Raw genomic sequence first — 22,552 nt, 5'->3', positions numbered from 1 at the left:
GAAAAGTGGATGCCTTCTTATTCTCTTGGGTGGGGATGTATCTTTATGCCTTTCCCCCTTCACATTGATTTCAGAAGGTCATTCTGAAGACCCAGAGGGACAAACCAAAAATCCTGCTGATGACTCTCATTTGGCAAAGACAACATTGGTTTCCCTTTCTTCACCTTTTAGCCAAGGGAAATCACCACAGGTTACCCCACCATTTAGACCTAATCTCACAAGACAAGGGGGTCCCTAATACACCCTTGGGTGATCCATCTCAGACTCACTTTATGGGTGATGGGTTCTGATCCTCATCAGACACCTATACTCAGAGGGACTTAGTCGATGTCCTGCAGGAGGCCAGGAAACCTAGTACCAGGAGAAATTGTGGCAAAATGGAAAAGATTCTCTAGGTGGTGTCAAAAGAAAAAATGGGACTCTTTACTCATTCCTGTACCCATGATCCTTTCTTACTTGTGTGAGCTTCTACATTCAGGACTGACATACTCTTCTGTTAAGGTCCACTTGTCTGCCATTTCTGCTGGTCGTCCTTTGGTACCTCCTTTGGCATCCAGGTTAGAGGTTAAGCTCTTTTTGAAAGGGGTCCTTCACATCAGATCTCCTCGTACACCAATTCCTACTACATGGGATGTAGACACCTTACCTCCATTTGAGCCAGCTCACTCAGCATCACTAACGCTATGTACCTAGAAAACAGTACTGCTGGTGGCCCTCGCATCTGCCAGGAGGGTGTCAATAATTCAAACCCTGATGGCCATGCCTCCTTACTTCATCTTCCATAAAGACAGGGTCACCCTCAAGACTAACCTTTCATGCCTAGGCTAAGGTGGTTAATGAACTGTCCTTGAATCAGACCATTAACATTCCTGTCTTCTTCCCTCAACCTCAGAATTCCTCTGAAAAAAACTCTACATTCCTTAGATCTCCACAGACAACTTTGGTATTACCTGGACAAAACCAAACCCATTAGAATGTCTGACCAGCTGTTTGTCTCCCCATCACCTAAAGGCCTTGGGGAAGGCGGTCTCAAAACAGATTATATCTTCATGGATTTCAAAGGTTATCTCTGCATGTTACTCCCTTCATGGGAAAGGTCTAACTGAAAATGTAACAGGTCATTCCACCAGGGCAGCTGCTGCTTCAGTGGTCGTCTTCAGGGGTAGACTACACTTCTATCCTAGTAGCAGCTACTTGATTATCGGTCCATACATTTACCAGGCATTACAAACTCTGGTTTCTCGAACCAGAACTGGATTTGCTAGATCTATCCTACATGGTCTAATAGACCAGGGACCTCATCCTTCCTCCCAGGCTCATACCTAAAAGCTTTGGTACACTCCCTACATTATGAATACTATGACATGAAAATAGAAGGACATAGAATAGTTGTGTAAGAACTTACCCATAACCTTAGATGTCCTTCTCTTCCATGTGACAGTATTCAATCCCACCCTCCTACCCCTCTTTGTCTACCTGATGGGCCATCTCTATCTCCCCCCCCCCCATCTCCCTCTCCATCAATAAAACCTCATCAGTAGGCACGTGCCTCCATGAGGCACCCTGTGGCCTGGTCTCACATGTGGGTCTGAAAAGGTTCCCCCTTTTCCACTTCCTTGCTTACCAGGGGTGCTATTGTATGGGGCAGTCCATTCTGAAGTGGGTACGTGCAGATGTCACTTTTATTGCCAACGTTGGTTTATGGCTCTGACATCAAAGGTTGCACATACCCCTGCTACTAAGACTTTGGTGTACTGGCTGGATGTCCAGTGCTGCAGGCAGCAACCTTCCTACAGTTATGAATACTGTAACATGAAAGAGAGAGGCATCTAAGGTTATGGTAAGTTCCTACACAACTATTCTTTTCCCATCCAATTGTCCAAGTTGCACTTGAATTGGGTTAGGGAGGAACTCTGCTTCACGTGGATGGGGGAGCCTGTTCCATAGACTGGGTAGTTTCTGGGATACACAACCTTTTCTCCAGCAGGTCCTATTTATATCACGGGCAAGGTTTAAGTCTTTAGAACCGGTAATTCTGGTGCTATTTGTTTTGTGGATATGCAGGAGGTCCATCAGAGTGGGGTCTGACAAATGCCCTGTATGCGAGACATAGAGCTCCCCTCAAAAGCCTGTAGGAGACCAAATACAGGGATAAGGCCTTGAGACAGTCTGCATAGGACATATTACTTATGCCCTGTATTCTTTTAGTGAGGAACCTCTGTGGACGTTCCAGTTGTTTGATATGCCTGGTCAGGTACATATCAAAGGTGGCATTGTACTCTGATAGATCTGATGAATGCTGAATACAGTGGAACAATGACTTCCTTGGACTTGCAAGCCATACCTTTGTTTATAAGATGTCCTTCTATTCTGATGTTGCAGTATTCATAACAGTAGGGAGTAGCTGCCTACAGCGCCACCGTCCGGCCAGTATTCCAAAGTCTTTGTCTTGGAGGGTACATGTGACGTCTGCTATGAGGGCCATAAACCGGCGTTTGGTATAAAGGTGACATCTGCACTCACCCTCCTCAGAATTTTTCTGCCGCAGTGATCATCGGACTCCCGTTCGCCAGTTCTACCTTATTCGTGGTTTATCAGATGACTACTACCTTATTCGTGGTTTATCAGATGACTACAGTTACAAGTATCAAGACCAGACTGTTGGGACTATTCAGATAAGTGCCCACTGGGGGTTTTTCTTGCTTGTTTTGCTTGCTATTTTATACTTTTACATATGAAAGGGAAATGTGCTTGTGGGAGACTGATTCCTCACAAGCATATGCACAATGTGTGTGTTCTGTCTAGGTGAGGCTAGCTTACTGGTGACCCCCTTTTGGCTAAGACAGCATTGGTTTCCCCTCCTTTTTTTTCTAGCCAAGGAAAATCACCACAAGTTGCTCCACCGGATAGATCTGCTCACACAGCACAAGGAGTCTCTGCTACACCCACAGGTGAACAATGTAAAACTGACCTTATGGGTTATAGAATCCTGATCCCTTACAGACACCTTTCTCAGAGGATGTACTTAATGTTCTGCAGGAGGCCAGAAAACCCAGTACTAGGAGAAACTATGTGGCTAAATGGATTTGATGCTCCATTTGGTGTCATAGGAACAAACGGGACCCCCTCACTACCTCCATCCCTAGGGTCCTATCCTACTTGTTTGAGCTGACATATTCCTTTATCAAGTCCACTTGTCTGCCATCTCTGCCTTTCTGCCCATTTCACCTCCCCCAGCATCCAGACTGGAAGTCAAACTCTCTTTAAGAGGCGTCCTCCACATCAAACTCCCATGGAAACCCATCCCTCCTCCGTGGGATCTAAACTTTGTATTAGAAAAGCTAACACTGTCTCCCTTTGAACCAGCACATTCCACTTCTCTGAAAATGTGTACATTCAGAACAGTTCTGCTAGTTGCCCTCACATCCTCCAGGAGGGTTTTGGAGAGCCAAGCCCTGATGGTCACATCCCCCTACCTAGTCTTTCACAGGGACAGAGTGGTGCTCAGGACAATCCCCTCCTTCCTGACCAAGGTAGTTAATGAACTCTCATTGAATCAAACAATTAACCTACCTGTCTTCTACCCCCATCCTCAAAATGCTTCAGAGAGGACCCTTCACTCTCTGGACGTGCACAGACAACTAAGATATTACCTAGACAAAATCAAAAACATCAGGAAATCAGAACCGTTATTTGTTTCCTTCCATCCCAGAGCATTAGGGAAAGCTGTATCTAAGCAAATCATTGCCTCATGGATCTCCAAGTCCATCTCCTTTTTCTACTCCCACCATGGAAAAACCTTACAAGACGGTATCAAACGACATTCCACCAGAGCAGCCGCCTCTTCTGCCTTTTTCAAATGCATTGATTCCCCTTCTATTTTAGATGCAGCCACTTGGACCTCAGTGCACACCTTCACCAAATACTACAAGCTGGACATGGCATCCCATGCCAGAGCCAGTTTTGCCAGAACTATCCTACAGGGTCTCCTGGACATGGAAACGCTTCCTCCTCCCAGGGTCATACTTAAAGCTCTGGTACTATTGTTATGAATATTGCAACATCAGAATAGAAGGACATAGTGTAAGACCTGACCATAACCATAGATGAACTCCTCTTCTCTGTTGCAATATTCAGTCCCACCCTCCTACCCCGTTTCTTGCTTCTGCTATAGCAGGTATTTTATAAACACCTGTGGCCATCTTCTTCCCCAAGTCTCTACCTTTATAGCCTTATTACTGCCCTGGCTCTAGCAGGCATGCAAGTGTAAGAGTCTCAGGACCCTCCTGAAAAACCTCAGGGGCACTAGTATATGCAGCAGAAACTACTCTAAGGAGGGTGCGTGCAGACATCACCTTTATACCCAACGCCGGTTTATGGCCCTTGTAACCAACATCACACGTACCCTCCCAAGACAAAGACGTTGTTATACAGGCTGGATGGTGGGACTGCAGGCAGCTACTCCCTACTGTTATGAATACTGCATCATAGAAGAGAAGGACATCTATGATTATGGTAAGATCTTTACACAACTATTCTTTGCGTAACATAGAATGATTTCTTCACCAGTGATGATGACATGTGATGATCAGATAAACTCAAAACGAAACCAACTGAAAAATGTCCCAAGCACGATAAGACTGGTTGCTGCGTCCAAAAAGTAAAATAAATTCTTATAAGCAAGTAGCGTTTATTTTGACATAACACGGCAAAACTCCTTAAAATGAGCGCTTTCGTTTGGCTATGCCAAACTTTTTCAAACACAAACAATCTCCCACAATACATATGAATAAATACGTTTCATTCAATGACATCATTTGAACAATTAGTAAACCAAACTGATTAACCATTTCTATACTGATCAAAAAAAATTGAAACTACATAAAATCAAACTAAATTCATGACAGGCATGGATCGTGAACCAAGACGAAGGAGATGAAACAGTTTAAAATGGAATTTGAACATAATACATTATTAAACCACAGAAACTAGAAACCCTATACGCTGATATCAAATAACCTAAGAATATAATAAATAATAATATAAGATGATCAAAGGCTAGATTACTCTGTGTCCCTAAGTCACTGACTACTGGGTCAACTCTGAGGGTTGTGTTGTCAATATGATAGTTAACCAGAGATGGATGACTTCCTAAAGGATACTATAAATGCAATTCTTGGCATTTAGTTTTAGTCCATGGCGCTGACACCAGTTGTTTGTCATTCTCTCCTGGAGAACATTTGTCAGTGTGAGATTCAATGGCAACTCCTAATTTGCAATCATCTGCAAATTTAGTCAGCCAGTGACCACTGACATTGGCTTTGACTTCTGAGAAGTAAATGCCAAAAAGGAGTGGTCCAAGGACTGATCCCTGAGGGACTCCACCTGTGACTGGCCTCTTTGTAGAGGTGGACTCCCCAACTCTAACTTGCTGGGTCCCATCTGTCAGCCAGTTGGCTGTCCACCAGGTGATATACAGGTTTGTACCTAACCTGTTGAGTTTGTCAACAGTGTCCGAGTGGGGTATTGTGTCAAATGCTGTGGCTAGGTCAAGGTAGGTAGTGTGATCGATTTTGCCCTCATCCATTGCTTTGGTGACCTTTTCAAAGAAGTCCACCAGGATGAGTAGGCATGATCTGCCCTTAACAAAACTAAACTGGGTTGGGTCCAGTGTCTGGAGGTTTGCTATTTCTCTATTGATAATCACCATGATAATTCTTTCCATGGCTTTACATTACAAGACTAGTGAGACTTATGGGTCTGTAGTTTCCAGGGTCTGTAGATGGCCTACCTTTGTGCAGAGGGATAACTGTTGCCTTTCTCCATTCATAAGGCACAAAGCCTGATTGTAGGCTACAGTTAAGTAGTAATTCCAGAGGCCCTGATAGGTCATGTTTCATGCTGTTTAGAAGGCATCCTGGGATATTGTCTGGGCCCATTGATAGTGTTCTTGGTCTTGGAGAAAGCATTAAGGACCTGTTCCCTATGGATAGTAGGGGGAGTTATATTCGATATTTCCTGAGAAGGTTGAGGGGAAGAGAGGAGTAAAGTTAGAGCTGAATTTATCAGCCAGGACATTTGTTTATCTTTTGGCTCAGTATAGGTGGTTCCATTTACAATGAGCTCTGCACGCAATGGTGTGCTGCCTTTGAGGTTGCGGACATAGCTAAAGAATGCTTTGTGGTTGTTCTTGGCCTGGGAGGCCAAACTTGACTCAAATTTGGCTTTGGTAGACTTTATTTGTCCTCTGAGTTTTAGTTTGAGTGTTTTTATCCTGCTGGGCTGCACCTCCTAATTTTTGCCATGATTTTCTTCCTCCTGTTATACAGCTGATTGATTTTGTGATTCCACCAGGGTGGCTTGTTTTTTGAGTTAGTGCTGTACTACTTTCCTGGTGGGTGTACACCTGCTTCTATACAGCTATTAACATGCTTATACAGGGTTTCTGTGAACAGTTCTGCATTGTGTGAATTTTATTTGTATTAGGAAGACATGGTGGAGTTTTTTATGTGGTCATAGTTTTACACAAATGCAAGTGTAAATGTTTTTCGTATATGTACATACACCTTTAAATGTGCTTATTCATATGCATATTGTTTGACCTGGTCTGATTAGACAATACTCTGATGTCGCACTTAAATTACTATATAAACACTTGTTAATTTCAATTGTTTTATCTGATGAAGTCTATATGTATAAGTGGATGAAAGCTCTTATTTGAATTTGACTATTAAATTGTTTTTAACATTCTGGAGGTGCCCAGTGCCTATCCTGTTGCCAGGACTTTTATTAAATTTGAAAGTGGGTGTTTATGCCTTCTACTTCATCCTTAAGATGTTGAACTATTCAGCACATATGGGACATTCCAGAGAAGAATTGCTGACAAAAATTGTGTAGGTGGCTGATGGACCACAGAAGAAAAAGATCATGGGCCATATAACTGTCTTCAATTTAATGAACCACATGGTCCATGTCATGTAAAATGTGATTTACTATAGCAAAAACCCACACCTAGGTGTGGGTAATGCTGGATTTACCCATGGTTGGTGTGGTTTGGTCATGAGGGCAAAGCCTCCTTGCTGCCCTTCTGCAGCTGTCTGGTATTCTGCAGCAGTTCTGATGTACTGCGCATGCGTATGCTTACGGAGTACATCAGAGCTGTGGGCAGAAGCAATGGAGAAAGCAAGATCTCTGTTGCTTTTTACAAACTGTCTCGCTATGTTAAAGGAGTTTAACATAGCGAGATGGCTTTAAAAAAAAGCAACAGAGAATCTCCGTTGCTTTTTTTAAAGCTGTCTCACTATGTTAAACCCATTTAACATAGCGAGACACCTTTAAAAAAAGCAACGGAGATAGGAAGATCCCATTTACTTTTTTTAAAGCTGTTTCTCTATGTTAAACTCATTTAACATAGCAAGACGGTGTGTAAAAAGCAATGGAGATCTTGCGTTCTCAGTTGCTTTAAAAAAAAAGAGTTATACTAATGGAAAAAGTATGTGCGACCGGACCTTTTTCCATTACTATAACTCTGATTTACAATGTGCATGCTGACCAGTCAGCGTGCACGTTTTGGAATATTAATGGGGGGGTCATTGTATAATGTTCAGTCCAGAGCTGGGTCTGCAGCCATTGTTTTGGGACAGCTTGTATGAATCAGGCTCAATTAGCTTTGCAAAATATATAAAGGTGGCCTTTATTTCATATTTGCTGTGCCTTTTCTGATATGGAGGAGCAGGACAAAACCCTAACAGTTGTGGGTTTCAAAGCTCCAGCCTTTGCAAAGATCCTTCACAGAGAATTAGAGGAGTAAGTATCAGATGCAATTCCAGCATGGAACATTGCAAAATCACCAAGGATGCGAAGGAAAGGGACAGAGTTAAGGCCATTCTAACAACCAAGGTCATTCTAACAACCACATAGGAAGAGGCAACCTCCACCAGTCAGAAGGCTGTGTGCAGTTCACAGTCAACAAGAATCCTGAACACTTCATTGACCACTTCCTTCTAGAGGCATTCAGAGGGATATTGTCTACCCACTTCAAAGAATGATTGAAGATTACTTGTGGCAAGTAAGTCAGGGGCATAATAATCTAGATATTAAGCTCTCATTCATCAAAATCTAGGAAGCTTCCTGACACCATACTCTATCAAAAGCATGCATGGCAAAAGGTGGTCTACCTCTCTATAGAAAAGAGCCATCCAAGTGATCCCACCAGACTAGAGAGAGAAAACCTATTAATTGTCAAAAAAGACACAGGTTTTTGTGTTTATTGTGGACCTAAGAGACCTGAACCAATTCATAATGAAGAAAAAAGTCTTGAGTGGTTTATATGAAAACAGACCTTTCATGTCTATCAATAGGAGATTGGCTGCACTGTATAGATCATAAAGGCACCCAACTGCACTACGAATCCAGGAGGTTCCTCTGCGGGGTATGTAGCCACTCTTACTCGTGTATGTGGAAACCTGCAGTCTCCAAAGTGTGGTTGTCGCACTAAGCATCCGAGCTGCACACACTGTTTCCACACCGGCATATTTCAAGTGTCGTCTTTTCTGCCAATAAGAGAAATTATGCACTTCCCTTTCTAGGCACAAGTGGATATTTAAGCACTGTATCTGACATAAGTAACAATTCCTGAAGAAGGGCTCCTGTTACCCCCAAAAGCCCAGGTAGTTGTAAAACCTATGTTTAGTAAGATATTGCATTATGCCTTTCTTTCGTTGTCTGTGTTTTCATCCAGAAACATGGCCACCTTTTCTATTTTTATGAAAAAAAGTCTCCATAAATGAAATACACAGCAGTTACTTGGTCAAGGGCATGTTTGCTTACCTGGGCCTGCTCAGGTATGTAGCTGGAAAATGCATCTTGACTCGTATTGAAGATGAGCTGCTTTTTACCAAATACAAAAGTTATGTTCTTAAGAACAGTATATTTGTGAGAAGCTTGTCCATCTTTGGTAACAGCCCCCTCATTCTTTCTACTGCCAAAGCCCAGAGTATCCAGTTTCTTGCTCTCCCCTCTCAACATACAACAGCAGGGAACTATTCTATTCTTGCTATGCTTAGCACAGTTACCTGTATAAGGCATTCTCAGGATGCAAAGAATTGCGCCAAGAATACAAAGAGAGAGAAGCTAGGGGAGGCAACTGACTGCCTAAAGAAATTCCAAGGGTCAGGAAGTCCTGATGTCTGCAGTATATCCCCATTATCAAAGACAGATGCACTACTTACAGGCAGTACTTAACAGTGGCACATAACTTTCACTTAAAGAAGAAGTAGGGCATGTGCATATTTGAAACATGACTTGTGCAAGAAAGCCAGCTAACAAAGCAGGAAAAGCACAGCACATTAAAGTGCTGCATGCTAGAAATTTAAGTCAGAAATATGGTAAAAGTGGAGCACTATAGTGCTGGAACAAAGATACCCCTGTGCAAGGGTTTAGGATAATTTATCCCTGGCAAGGAGTGCAGAATCAAGCTTGGCTATGCCACAACCAACCAGACATCTTAGCAATCTCTGAAACTTGTATCAAACCCCATATCTCAGATGCTGAGATCCTACCCCCAGGATTCAATATTCTCAGAAATGACTGACCTGATAAGAAAGGGGGTGGCTCTGCTTTAGTATACTCCAACCTCCTCACCTTAATACCCCTCCAAACTCCAATTCCACATTTCCAGAACACAGAATTGACTGCTGGACTACTAAAAGTGAATAAACACAAGAATATCTGCATAATAGCCCTTTATATCTCTCCTGGTAACCATATCTCTACCCTTGAGGATATTCTCCTGTGGACCTCTACTGAAATTAAGTATGAAACTTGTATTTTAGGAGATGTAAATATTGACTGGATCAAAATTAATAGCACCTCTCCCTCCCTATCCATCAACCTCTATAACTTCTCTCAGATAATTCACTCAGTCACCCGACCTAACAAAGTAAATCCCCTGGTTCCACTTTAGACTGGATCTTAGTCTCTGATCCTAATAAAATAACCAACTCTGTCACAACTCCTGATTCCATCAGCAACCATTTTCCAGCTTACATTCATCGCTCAACGACCTCTTCCCCTCACCAGCACCAATATATTTATACCCGTAACCTCGGTAATTTCAACCCCACATCATTCTCAAACAAATGAACTGGCAAATACTAAACTCCCTCCCTCTTGACAGTGCTATAGAACACTTCAACTCTGTCTTCCTAGACACTCTAAACTCTCCTGCCCCTCTTAGACGCAAGAGGGTAAAAACTAATACAGCTCCTTGGCTACCCAAAGATACTAAGAAAATTATGCACCAAAGGGACAAACTTTGGAAGCTCTACCAAAAAGATAAACTTCCCAATACCCTGCTCCAATACAAACAGCAATGTAACCTAGCAAAACAGCTAATAACAAAGGACAAAAAGTTCTACTACATCAAACTCCAGTCCAACAACAAAAACCCCAAGCAATTCTGGAAATCAATAAACTCGCTGCTTAATCCAGGATCCAAAAATAATCCTTGTCCTGACCCCCAAGCAAATCGGATCTTGATCTAGCCTCTGATTTTAACTCATTCTTAGAAACTATTTCTGACCTGACCAGGACCTTCCCCAATATTAATCCTCCAGCCCCTCTCTCTTCCTCATCCAACCCCACTAATAACTCTTCCCCCCCTTGTTCGACTTCAAACCTGCCTCTACTAACCCCATAAAAAGACTTCTATCCAAACTTAAACCATGCTCTAATGCTCCTGACAACATTCTCTCTGCCTTCCTAAAATGTGCTGCTGATACCTTAGCTCTCCCAATCAGTATTATAATCAACATATCTATTAAGGAATCTTACGTCCCCAAACTCTGGCACTCAGCCTATATTATTCCCCTTCATAAAGGAGGCAAAAACACCAGCATCTCTAACTTCCGCCCTATCGCTGTGCTCTCCAATCTCTAAAATCCTTAAAAAGTGCATTCACCTTCAACTTATGCCTTACCTGGCCCAAAACAATCTTCGTACACCTACACAACATGGTTTCCACCCAGGTCATAGTACTATAACTTAGGCAGTCAAATGGAAGTACTCTGCCTCTTCCTTCTTACCTACCCTAACTGGCGTACCACAGGGATTTATCCTAGGGCCCATGCTTTTCAGTATCTTCATAAACAACTTTCATGCTGCCATTCCTGGTTCCAGAATTATTCAATATGCAGATGATTCTGCTATAGTCTGCTCTGCCTCTAACCTCTCAGAATTGCTTTCTAAAACGCAAATTGCTTTCTCAACTACCGAAAATTGGATGCACCAAAACCACCTCTCTCTCTCAATGCATGAAATCAAAAAATCTACTTTTCCCTCCCACAAAGTCATTCTTCAACAAAAATGCCTTCAAAGTGCTAAGTCAAACTAATTCAGCTATAGAAGTGGTTCCTTCCTCTAAACTACTTTGTATTACTATTGACGAACATTTCAAGTTCGATATCCATATTCAACAAAATGTTAAGACCCCCCTCCAAAAGCTAGGTATGCTGTATAGGAACAATCACTTCTCTTATTTTATTAGGAATGCTCTAGCCACCACTTATCTACTGCCTTATTATATGGAGCCCCCCCCTGCTAACTAACCTATCCTTCTCTATTTCCTCCAAACTAGAAAACTGCTATAATAAAATCTCAAAATTTGCTACTACATCTAAACCTTCTACCCATCACTGCCTTACCCTAAGATCCCTAAAGTGGTTTGAACTCCCAAACTACTTAGACTTCCTCCAACTCACCAGTACACACAGACTTTTATATCGCCCAACTAAGTGTGCAGCGCTAATATCCTCCCCTACTACACCCCCAATAGAACTCTCAGATCTGAGCATCAAAACCCAATTGCTATCACCAAACCCAAAAGTACAGCAGGCCAAATTCTCCTCGCTGTCACTCTAGGCAAAAAAATGGAATTCCCTTCCTCCCTCTCTAAGAACCATCCCAAACTTAGAAAACTTCAAAACTCGGCTTACCAAATACCTAGCCACAAAATGGAAATGCAATTGCCACCATCCAACCTAATCTTCCTTAGTCCATTCCCCTGGGGGGTTTTCCCACTCTGGTTCCTAAGCTCTCAACTCTCCTTCAGCTATGCTCCTGGGGGTTTTCCCCCTCAGGTTCCTAAGACCTCAATAACTCTCCTTCTGCTATGCTCCCACGAGCATTTTCTTTGCTCTCCCTTCTCCATTAGCTATCAATAACTATCAGTACAATAATAATAGCTATCGATGACCTTAACTCTCCTTCAGCTATGCTCCCACAAGCATTTTCTTTGCTCTCCTTTCTCTATTAGCTGCTTATTTCTTATGGTTCAACACTGTAAATATTGTATACAGCTTTCCATTACTGATTTATTTTCTGAAATTGTGCATGTACAGTGTATCCTCATTTTACTTAAAAGTATGTATATAAAACATCTTCTCACCTAATATCCGATTGTGCACACTAAAGAAAATGTGTAGACAATAAGTCCACACTCTGCCTTTCTGCTTATTATGCATATTTTCAAGGTTCTTACTTGTAACCGTTTCCATATTATGTAAGACTGACATACGTGTATTTCTATACCTTATCTGTATTATGTATCTTGGAGCTTTTCTCCCCGGGCCTCCACTGAAAACGGGTCACTCTGATCCAGTGAACTTCCCCGGTAATCAAACTGGAAATAAATAAATAAATCATTTTAAATTGTTGGAATTAATTGTGTTTTTGCTGGGGGGGGCTCTTAAACAAAACTGGTGTTTATTTCTGAGTTTTGCAGTAATTATCCGTTGTAGATATCTAAAATATTTTAATTTGTTTTGCTTTTATTTGTTGCAAGTGCTAATTAATGGGAGGCATTCGAGGGCACCAGATAAGTGTGTTTTTGTGCCTTCATTTCACCATTGTTAATGTCTTTCCCTTTTCCAGGAGGAAAATGAAATGACTTTTCGACATGCAAGTCTAAGACTGCAACACCAGGCCGTTTTATAAAGATGGAAGCCTGCAAGATTACCTAACGTCTCCTTCACCTGCACAGTCCACCCAAAGGAGTCCATAGAGACATTGAGTTCACCTGGATACAATGCTAGAGACACTGAACTTTTAAAGACAATCACTGCCTGTCCCATGCACCTCCATCTCACAAGAACAAAATCACCATGAAAGTGCACATCTGAAGTTCGAATAGTCACTTTCACCTTCACTACTGTCCTGTCCATGGAATTCTCACCTACCCGATTTTGCACGTCACTTAATTCCATGTCCTTACTTTACCATGATGAGAAAGACAACAGTTGACTGTTGATCATGAGTGACCAAATGGTGCATATCCCATTGCCATGTAGCTCACATGGCTGAAGATATGTTTTGGAGACTGCCTCTCAAACCTCTTATTTAATGGTGCGAAAGGAAATGTTTTATTTGCATTTTGTAGCTCTTTTTTTAAGTTGAATGCTTTTTGTATTAACTTTTTTTTGTTTCTTGGTGTATATTTTAGTACCCATAAATTTTGTTTTTCAAGGAGCTTTTAGGACTTGGAACATTTTGTTCATTTTATGGCCTTTTTCACCCCGATGGAGAAGAACTTCAATTTAAGAAGGCTTTCATGAACTGTTTTTACTAAATAGTGGCCTGTTCTCAGTCTATATTAGGTATACTGTGGAGCAAAATAAATGTCACATCAAGGTCAACCTGCCTGAAAATGCATCAGTGCTATGTCATTGTTCTTTTGTAAAGAATTCTAAACCTATTATAAGCTATATCGTAGCAATTCTACGGTTACTATGGGTTTTATTTCTAAGAAACTGCAGCACTTGTGCCATGTTCCTTTGTTACCCTGTACTTTTGTTTCTCAGATGGATAGCTATTAGCAGGATCTTTTGTGCCACATTTTTAATAAAAAAAAAAAAAAAATGCTGTACCATTTTAATATTAAAGGGGTACCAAAATATTTTGCTTGAAACACTGTTGATGTAGATCATCTATCCAGTTCTGTTTGTCAACGTAATGTGCTGTTCCATTGTTTTTATGATTTTTGTATTAAATTAAACCTTACATGTCTGGTTATAACATTCTGCTGTCTGATTATATAAGCATTTTTTTTAAGTTACAGTCAAAGGACTACATACCCACTGCACTTAGAAACTACAACAAAGCAGAATTTAACTCCACATGCAGAACTTTGATGAATAGATTTGCTAAATACATGCCGGTTTCATCCCTGAATTTTGACATATACTTGATCAGTGCTGGAATGCCAGTTTTAGTATTCACTTACAGATGTCATAGGTGCTGTTTACACCCCCAATTCCATACCACATACCTCACACACTAGGCATTTGCAGAACTTAGTTCCAGGAATTAATACACTCAAGGCACAAATCATTTATATTTTTAACTAAACCATTGCACAGTAAAAACAAAACAAAAAAATCTTCAGCTGCACCATGTAGTCCAGTGTGACCGTGAAGCAGCAGGTTAATTGGGTCTGCCATGCAGTTATTCTCTTTACAGTGTGCAGTGAATCAGAAGCAAAGCATACCTTAGCATACTGTTAAGACCATTTGTCATTTTATGCATAAATATGAAGCCAAGCACTAGGAAAATCCAGCCATTAGTTAATTATTGATTTGCATTCTTATAAACAGATTATACGCATTTGTAAATTCATAGATATTCCAGTCCAGTGAGTCTCCTGACTCTTTTCACCTTGGTAATACCCCTGCTTCCTTCAGAACACACCCCCTTTATCTAGAAGGGCCATACCAGTCAGTCCTGGAGTAAATTTATGAATACTCTTCCAGTCATCTAGTGTACATTTAAAGAAATGTAGTGAGTTGCACTGCTTAAGTATCTACCAGTAATGTATACTGAGAACAGTTTGATGTATATAATTGCTTTATATGGTAGTACTGGACTCTTAAAGAAAGAACCATAATGAAAGAATTCAACTTGAGCTTGAAGTGCTATGTTCCACAGAGACCAGCAGAGAATGCAAAGGACAAGTGTGTACTCTGGGTTTTTACCACTGAACAATTACCTAAGCTAGCCTCCTCAACATTTAATATGAGCAAGGTTGTTTCTAGGACTGCGCAAAGTGGGTATCATCCTGGGGGTGACAGCTGCCTATAGAGACAGAGTAATTTAGGGGGCAGTGGCACTTTTCCAGGTATTAACCCCAGAACTGCCTAGAAGCTGACAGAGCTATAGTTTGGCAAGGTTGAAGAATGGTTGGTGAAGTTTGCTTCTTACCCAGGACCTGCTGTATCATGTGAACTGTAAAACATGTCTAAACTGGCCTGTACTAGAGACAATGTGGTCTTGAGTACAAATTTCTGGTTTACTGTAGCCATGCTTGGGAAAATGTAGTTCAAGGCATTCACTGCTGAGCACCAGCTATCTAATGTGTACCTCTTGCCTAAGTTTATCTGCATACCAGTGCTAGGCACATTGAACTTTAAAGCTCTTCTAATGCTATTGACCTACATAATACACCAGAAATTTGAGTGACTGATAATAGCTGAAGTAAAAGTTCATTTCACCAGAATTCAGGTGCATCAGCAGAGCCAAATATTTTGCATCTGATGTATCCCCCAAACTCAGGAATCAGCATTCATGTTTTGAGCTTCGCCATCACTATGTAGGTCTTAATTATGAAAAGATGAAGTGCATACCTGCTTTTAAGTACCTCACAAAAGAGACCGGGATATCAAAGAATGCCTTCCAGTTTTACAGTAAACCATAGACCAATTAGGAATGGCAACATCCTTATGTAATGCCCACATTGAGGTAGAAGTGTCTTTTGTATTGGTGTTGGATACAAGCCCATCTGCTAGGATGTTTCATATTTACTAAACCAGGTATATTCAGTGGTCAGGCAGTTAAAATTGTGAGTACAGTCCACATCATGACAGTTGCTTGGGAGATAACCTATGACTCAATTTCATTGCTGAGTTTAAGAATAATTGCCAGAAGAAACTTATGCGGAAATACCATTATTTCTCCCCGGACCTCCTCTGAAAATTGGATAATCCTCAGTAAAAAAAATGTCTTGGATGGCACTGTAAAACTCTAGGAAGAATCCAGAACATCATAAATTTGAACTTTTCATGGAGGCATTGATCTGTGGACTGGTGATCTGCTGTGGCGACCTCTAACTGGGAAAAGCCAAAAAGACATTGCTACTGACAGCTGAAGCTGCTGCCTAGTACTTGTTGCTACATTCCGGTGCGGTCAGTGTAAAAATAAAAATCTATAACCGGTATGCTAGCATCTCATGGAGCTAATGGGGCCTTGCTTTGAATATATAGAAGCAGTGTTTAACAGAATTGTGTAATTTCAGAAGCAAACTACTGACCCCCCCCCCCCCCCCTACACCCTTTTTGTCCCTGATCCACATTTCTTGCTTTTAAGACTTAAATGAAGTTCCTCAGGCTTATTAAACAAATGTCATCTTGAGTTCTTTACAACTGTGGTGTAACCTAACACAGCTGACAAACTGAGTGGCATGATCTTGCTTCCCTACATTAAGGATATTCACTACAAATGTTGCTATAAAGGGTGAAACACCTGTACAATATTCTCTTTTAGAGCAAGAGTGAATGGTCATTTGTTGATTTGAGTTTGTTGGCCTTTGCAGACAAACATTCAAGTGGAAGTAGTATCCTGTTTGATTTTTGCCATTTCATTTCTGCAAAATTTAATCCTTTGTTTTCTAAACCTAAATTTACTTATTTGGGTTGTGCATGATTTTTCCAGAAAGTCTCAATGTCAGTGAGAGAGAGTTTGCCTAAAGGATTGCTTGCATTGCTCATTTTACCATAAAATGAACACTCACAATGTCATACATTGTGAGAATTGTTGGAATTTATAATAAGAAAACTCTACTAGTAAAAGTGAGATGTCAGGGCTTTTACTGAGCTTAAGACATTTTTAGCACTAGAAGTGATGCCCACCCTTTCCTCCGTATACAAGCATTTATCTTGCTTCCATGCTAGAAAAAAAGTTAACAGAATGGAAAACATCTATGTCACAATGTGATGAGAGGCAGATTCTTGTGGAAAAACTGAAAGGTGGGTCAACTGGCCATAGAGACCCACCTGTAGTGCTGTGGCCTATACATGCCCAGGTTTGTCCTCCCCTGGTCGTGCTGTATGACATTGTCACTGCATGTAGCTTATTTGGAGCCAGACTGCATGGCAGGCACTTAGAGAAAGGCATGCCTCTATAGTTTTACCCTGTGTGCTACAGCTTGGATACCTGATGTCCTTTCATATCACTATTGCAGTATTCTTTACACTGGGGATCCCCTGCCAAGGGTGACCTGACATCTGGACAGTATACCGAAGCCTTTAGGTTCCCTTAAGGTATTCAATATGTCATACGTATGCTCCTTGCGTACCATAGGGCATAAAGGTGGCATCAGACATATTGTCTTCAGAACTTCTTTGCCACCAGTCTGAACACCATCCCTTGATCGTTGGTCTGAAGGCTAACGTTCCTTAGCTGGTTTCACCGAGCTGTTGCAGATGAGTGCCCCATTGGGGTCCCTTTTAACTTATCTTTCTTTTTGTTGCTTCTAGGGTTTCATGTCATCCAAGAAGGGTAAATGCTAGTGTGGGAGACAGATTCCCCATAAAGACTGCCACAAATAGTCTGTTTTGCCTTGGTGCCTTGCACAACAATACATACTGTTCCTTCCATCAGGATTTTGTACCTAAAACCCTGCATAGTAGACTCTCTTTTTGGCCCTTTATCTTGAGAATCAGCTTATTAAGCTTCTCATGAAAGATACGATAGAAAGAACGTCCTACTTTGAGGACAGCTGTCAGTGAAGAAGGCCAAGAAGCCTAGACCAGAATCTTCTGCTGTTTAGCCTCCACCAGGTGTCTCTCCTGAGGTGAGTGTATGCCTGGAGGTTCGCCCGGCTTTCCTCTGCCATGACCAGGTTGGAGACAGGCAGGGATCTATGATGCTTTGCAGACATCCATTTCAGAAGCTAGGAGGAATCATGGCTGATTATTTCCAAGGGTATGGGTGTTCCTCAGATTTTAGTCGGAGAAGAAGTCCCTACTACCATTATTGAATACTGTCCTGGGTCAGAGCCTTTCAAATTTTATAAGGCAAGACGGCCCATTAAAGAAAAAGCAAAAGACGGAACATATTTCTCCTGCTCTTAAGAATCTTTAGAATGAATGCCACACCTTCACTCTGGGTCTGTTTAGTTTTTTGAGGCATTGAAACTCGTTAGGGAGTTTTTCTACAGCCCCCCCCCCTTGGTCATCTACTCCCCTAAAAAGACTCTGGGAACAGGATTCCTCTGAGGAGGTGCTGGATTCAGATAAGGAATTCCTTGTTACACTTTCCTCTTTCTTTGACCCATAGAGGAGAAGGAATCTGGGATCTCCCAGTCCTGACACTCACTTTTGAAGAGATTTCTTTTGGTGACACTATCTCCAGAATGATGGAGTTCTTTAAATGGGATTGTGCGCAGGTCTCTGAGGTACATAAGATACTATGAGTTGCTACAGGTGGACTCGCCTAAACCTTCTGTTGATTTCCTTCTATTCACATGTTGCAGTATTCATAACAAGAGGGAGGTTGCTGCCTGCAGTGCCGACATCCGGCCAGTATACCAAAGTCTTGCTTCAGGAAGGGTACATGTGACGTCCTGCGCCAGGGCGCAGAACATCTAAGGTTATGGTAAGATCTTGCACAACTCTTCTTCATTCCTGTTTTGACTGCCTTGTTGAATGTGTTTTCCAGTGCTTCTAAGGCTCTTGATTCTCAGTCTCTTGCTCCCAAGAAACTGGATTGGTTCTATAGCGTGCCTGAGGACTGTACATTTTTGTACAAGTGTTTTGCTGCTGACCCCTCGGTGGTGTCTAGCTTCTGACAAGCCCACTAAGTTGCTTCTTCTTCCAAAATTACTGCCCTCTAAAGAATGGCAGAACCATGGAAAGGCTAGGTAAGGTTTATACCTTGGCTTTTAGGGCTGTTAATTATCAGACTCATATCTCCAGGTATTTGTTCACTCTCCTATCCCAGGCTTGTCAGGTTATCTCTGATCTTCCAGGCTCTGAGGGTAACATTTCTGCTCTTTCCCTGTTAGGGGCTTTCTCCCAGGTGGCTCATTATTCTATCAAGTGTAGTTGTGATGCAGCAGATGCTTCTTCTAGGACTACTGCTTTTGGATCAGTGATAAGGAGGTATTCTTGGCTTCAGCTTCAACCTTTGCCAGATGATATTACGTTCAAGTTGATGGATGCCCCTCTTGATAATAGACACTTGTTTGGTGAAGCTGCTGCTATGTTTAAGTCCCTTCAGGATAAGTGCAAGGCTATACAAGAACTTAAATGTGTTTGTTTCTCCTGTGTCTAAGTTCTAGAGAAACTACCCAAAAAAGCCAGGCTTTGTTTGCAGGCAATCTGGCCCTTCTCCTAAAGGCAAAAAGGGTGACAAGTGGGCTCTTCATGTTAAGGTTACTCCGACTTCAGTGCCTCAGAAGTCTCCCTTTCAAGATAAACCAGGTGTTGTCCAACTATCCTCTTCTTTCCAGCCATTTTACTCTTTCTCATCATCTCTCTCTCCCCTCCCTATTTGGGTACAGATTACTGATGATTCCCGAGTCCTATTATTTGCTAGGGGTATTTCATGGTGTGGAAATCCCTTCCCCCCTTTTATAGGTATTCCTCAGCCTCCTCGGGTACAACTTTCATTTTTCCCAGAGGTACTTTAGGACCTTTTGACTCATGGTAATATCCAAGAGGTGCCTGTGTCCCAACGGAGGACATTTCATCCAATATGTTTCTAGTACCCAGAAAAGAGGGAACTTTGAGACCAAATCTAGACCTCTCTCATCTAAATACATTTCTGAAGGTTCCCTCCTTTTCAATGCTGGCCCTTTAGACTTGGTTTCCTCTTTGCTTGCTGGTTATAAAGGATGTTTATCTTCATATCCCAATTCATCCCCTTTTCAGGAAGTTTTTGGATTTCTCTGTTGCTTCTTGGCATTTTCAGTTCTCTGCTTTGTCCTTTAGCCTTTCTGCTGCCCCAAGGGTATTCAACAAATGCCTCAATGTTCATGTTTCACTGTTACAGTCATTACATTTGGGTAATCTGCTGGGAAGGTTGCCCTCAGTCGGCCTGAATTCCAAAGTCTTGGGTCCTGTGTCGGTTGCTGTCTCCTCTTCCATGATGTCAGGTCGTCAGGGGTATAAAACAAGCAGCTGACACCATTTTCTTTAGTCTTTCTTGCGTGGTGCTTGAATCAGAAGTATTTCGCAAATGCCAATCGTCCGACTCCTGAAATATTCGCGTTTGAGTTTCAGAACCGAAGTCTTCACTGAAGCCAAGTACCCCATTGGGGAAACATTTTTCCTTGCTCCATACTGACGTCAGAAAAAAGTTAATTGTATGACTTGTGGGAAGCAAATACCTCTTAAGGATTTCCATTTATACTGATCACAACGTGCATGTCTGTCGGTTTTGTGCTAGATTTAACCAACGCACTATTAAGCATTGGTATATTTTGCCTCAAAGTATTTTGGAAACAGATTCAACTACCCAGAAATGTCATTTGATAGCAATCCGACTACCGGAGTACATAAAAAAATGCAAAGAAAAGGACAGAGACCAAAACCGACAGTGAAGCTTCTCCTAAGCCAGTCGCTGGTTCACCAGTACTCAGTGAGGTGCTTTTGCAGCCCCTGATGCCCACTACTTTCGAGTTTCAGGCCCCTACCAAGACCCATGTGGAGTCCAGCACACCACGAGATACTCAAAAGTATTGGACCCATGAATGTATCTTCCTCAGATGGGTCCGGAGCCGCTCAGCAGGCACCGGCTTCTGAGGGTGTATTCAGGCCTCAACATTTTTATATCAAACCGCTGACAGCTGCAAAGACAAAAGCAACTTCTAAAACTAAAAAAAACAATGCATGAGCCACATGCACAGGCACTATGCCTAAAAAATAGATGACCAAAATGGCTGAAGACCTTCTTACCTTGATCAGGGGTTCCCATCCTCCTCCTGATAAGAGGCAAGACACTGATTATGAATCTTCAGATCTGATTTCTATTTCTTCTGATTCCTCCTCTGATCAGGAATTATCTATACCTCCCTATGAGGATTCTGATGCAGAGGAGTCTATACCATCTGCATCACCTCCTGAGGATTATTCATTTGGAGAAAACTTGCATACTTTGAGGGAGCATTTTCACTGGGAGAGTCAAGATTTCTCAGAATCAAAAAAGAGGCTCAGGGATTTTCTTCCCCCTCAGCACAGGCCTTTAGCAAAATACCAACTGTTAGACATTGTGGATGATGTGTTTTCGGAGTCTAGCTTTGACCCCTGACTCCTTACCTCTGGCTCCCAGCAAGCCTGACAGATATTACAGGGTCCCTTACTCGCACAAATTTGTACTTAGAAGCCCTGCTGTTGATCCTGAAACTATTTCACAGGGTCCAAAGGGAGTTAAGGCCTCAACAGCAAAAAATCCTACCCCCTCTGACAGAGATTGGATAGATGGGGAAAAAAGGTTTATACATCTGCAACCTTGGCAATTAGGGCCTTAAACTGCCAGTTTCGTATGCTCAAGTATCGGCAACATGTTATGGGATTGCTGAAACAGAAAATGATGATTTCTGAATGTGCAGGAATTATTGCATGCAGCTGAACGGGTTGGAAAACATACTTTGCAATGTGGTTTTGATTCATTAGAGGCCTCCTGCAGGGCCGCAGTTACTGGATATGTGATTAGGAGGCATGCTTGGCTAAAAACAAAATTTGCCTGATCATGTTAAAGCTAAATTACTGGATGCACCTTTACAGCATAATACTCTGGTATTAAGGCAGAAGAGGTTTTAAATAAAATGGAAGACAAAGTTAAGTCTATGCAAACTGTAAAAGACTTCTTACAAGTGCAGCCACCAAGATTCAGTAGACACTGGTCTACAAAAAATTGGTCCTTTCCTGTGTCAGACAGAGCTCAAAGGGGCAAATCCAGGTGCCCTAAGGGTTCCAGATACCAGGCACAAGATTCATACAGGCCAAAGCAATGGGGCGCTTCTACCTCCAAATCTGGAGGAGATAAAGCGCAAACCTACAGAAAACAATCCCAATGACTTCCCTCTGCCTTCACCAAGGACTTGCATTTTGGCAGCACCCTTAGGGGGAAAATTAGCACTTTTTGCTCAAAATTGGCAGTTAATAACACAGGACATGTGGGTGCTAAACATAGTATCACAGGGATACAGATTCCATTTCCACACTGCCAATGGCAAATGGTTGGCCAGATCTGCCAAAAAACCAATGAGCAGAGGCACAGAAACAGGTTACGTCCTTCATGGATATGGGGGCCATTCAGCCAGTACCAGAACAGGAAAAAGGACAAGGTTTTTACTCAAGACTGTTCTTGGTACCCAGAAAGGACAAGGCCTGATGGCCAATACTGGATTTATCGATTTTGAACATATACCTGGACATTCCAAAATTCAAAATGCTGACACTGCAGCAGCTTCTGCCCATGCTGGGCAAGAATGCTTGGCTGG

At 41.9% G+C, this 22,552-nt stretch overlaps 1 long non-coding RNA gene across 1 annotated transcript in view; it reads left to right on the top strand.

Moving 5' to 3' along the window:
• LOC122793363 overlaps window positions 1-14,070 on the top strand; it is a 103,066-nt gene extending 88,996 nt beyond the window's left edge. Inside the window, exon 3 of the long non-coding RNA XR_006363471.1 lies at window positions 12,931-14,070. This is a non-coding gene — a long non-coding RNA (uncharacterized LOC122793363). The remainder of the gene's footprint in view (window positions 1-12,930) is intronic.
• The last annotated feature ends 8,482 nt before the right edge of the window (window positions 14,071-22,552 follow it).

This window comes from Protopterus annectens, chromosome 2.part0 (assembly GCF_019279795.1).
Source record: "Protopterus annectens isolate FY-2018-M chromosome 2.part0, PAN1.0, whole genome shotgun sequence".
Lineage (NCBI taxonomy): Eukaryota > Metazoa > Chordata > Ceratodontiformes > Protopteridae > Protopterus > Protopterus annectens.
The sequence above is the reverse complement of the archived record's forward strand: the minus strand, read 5'-3'. Positions and strand labels throughout refer to the sequence as shown.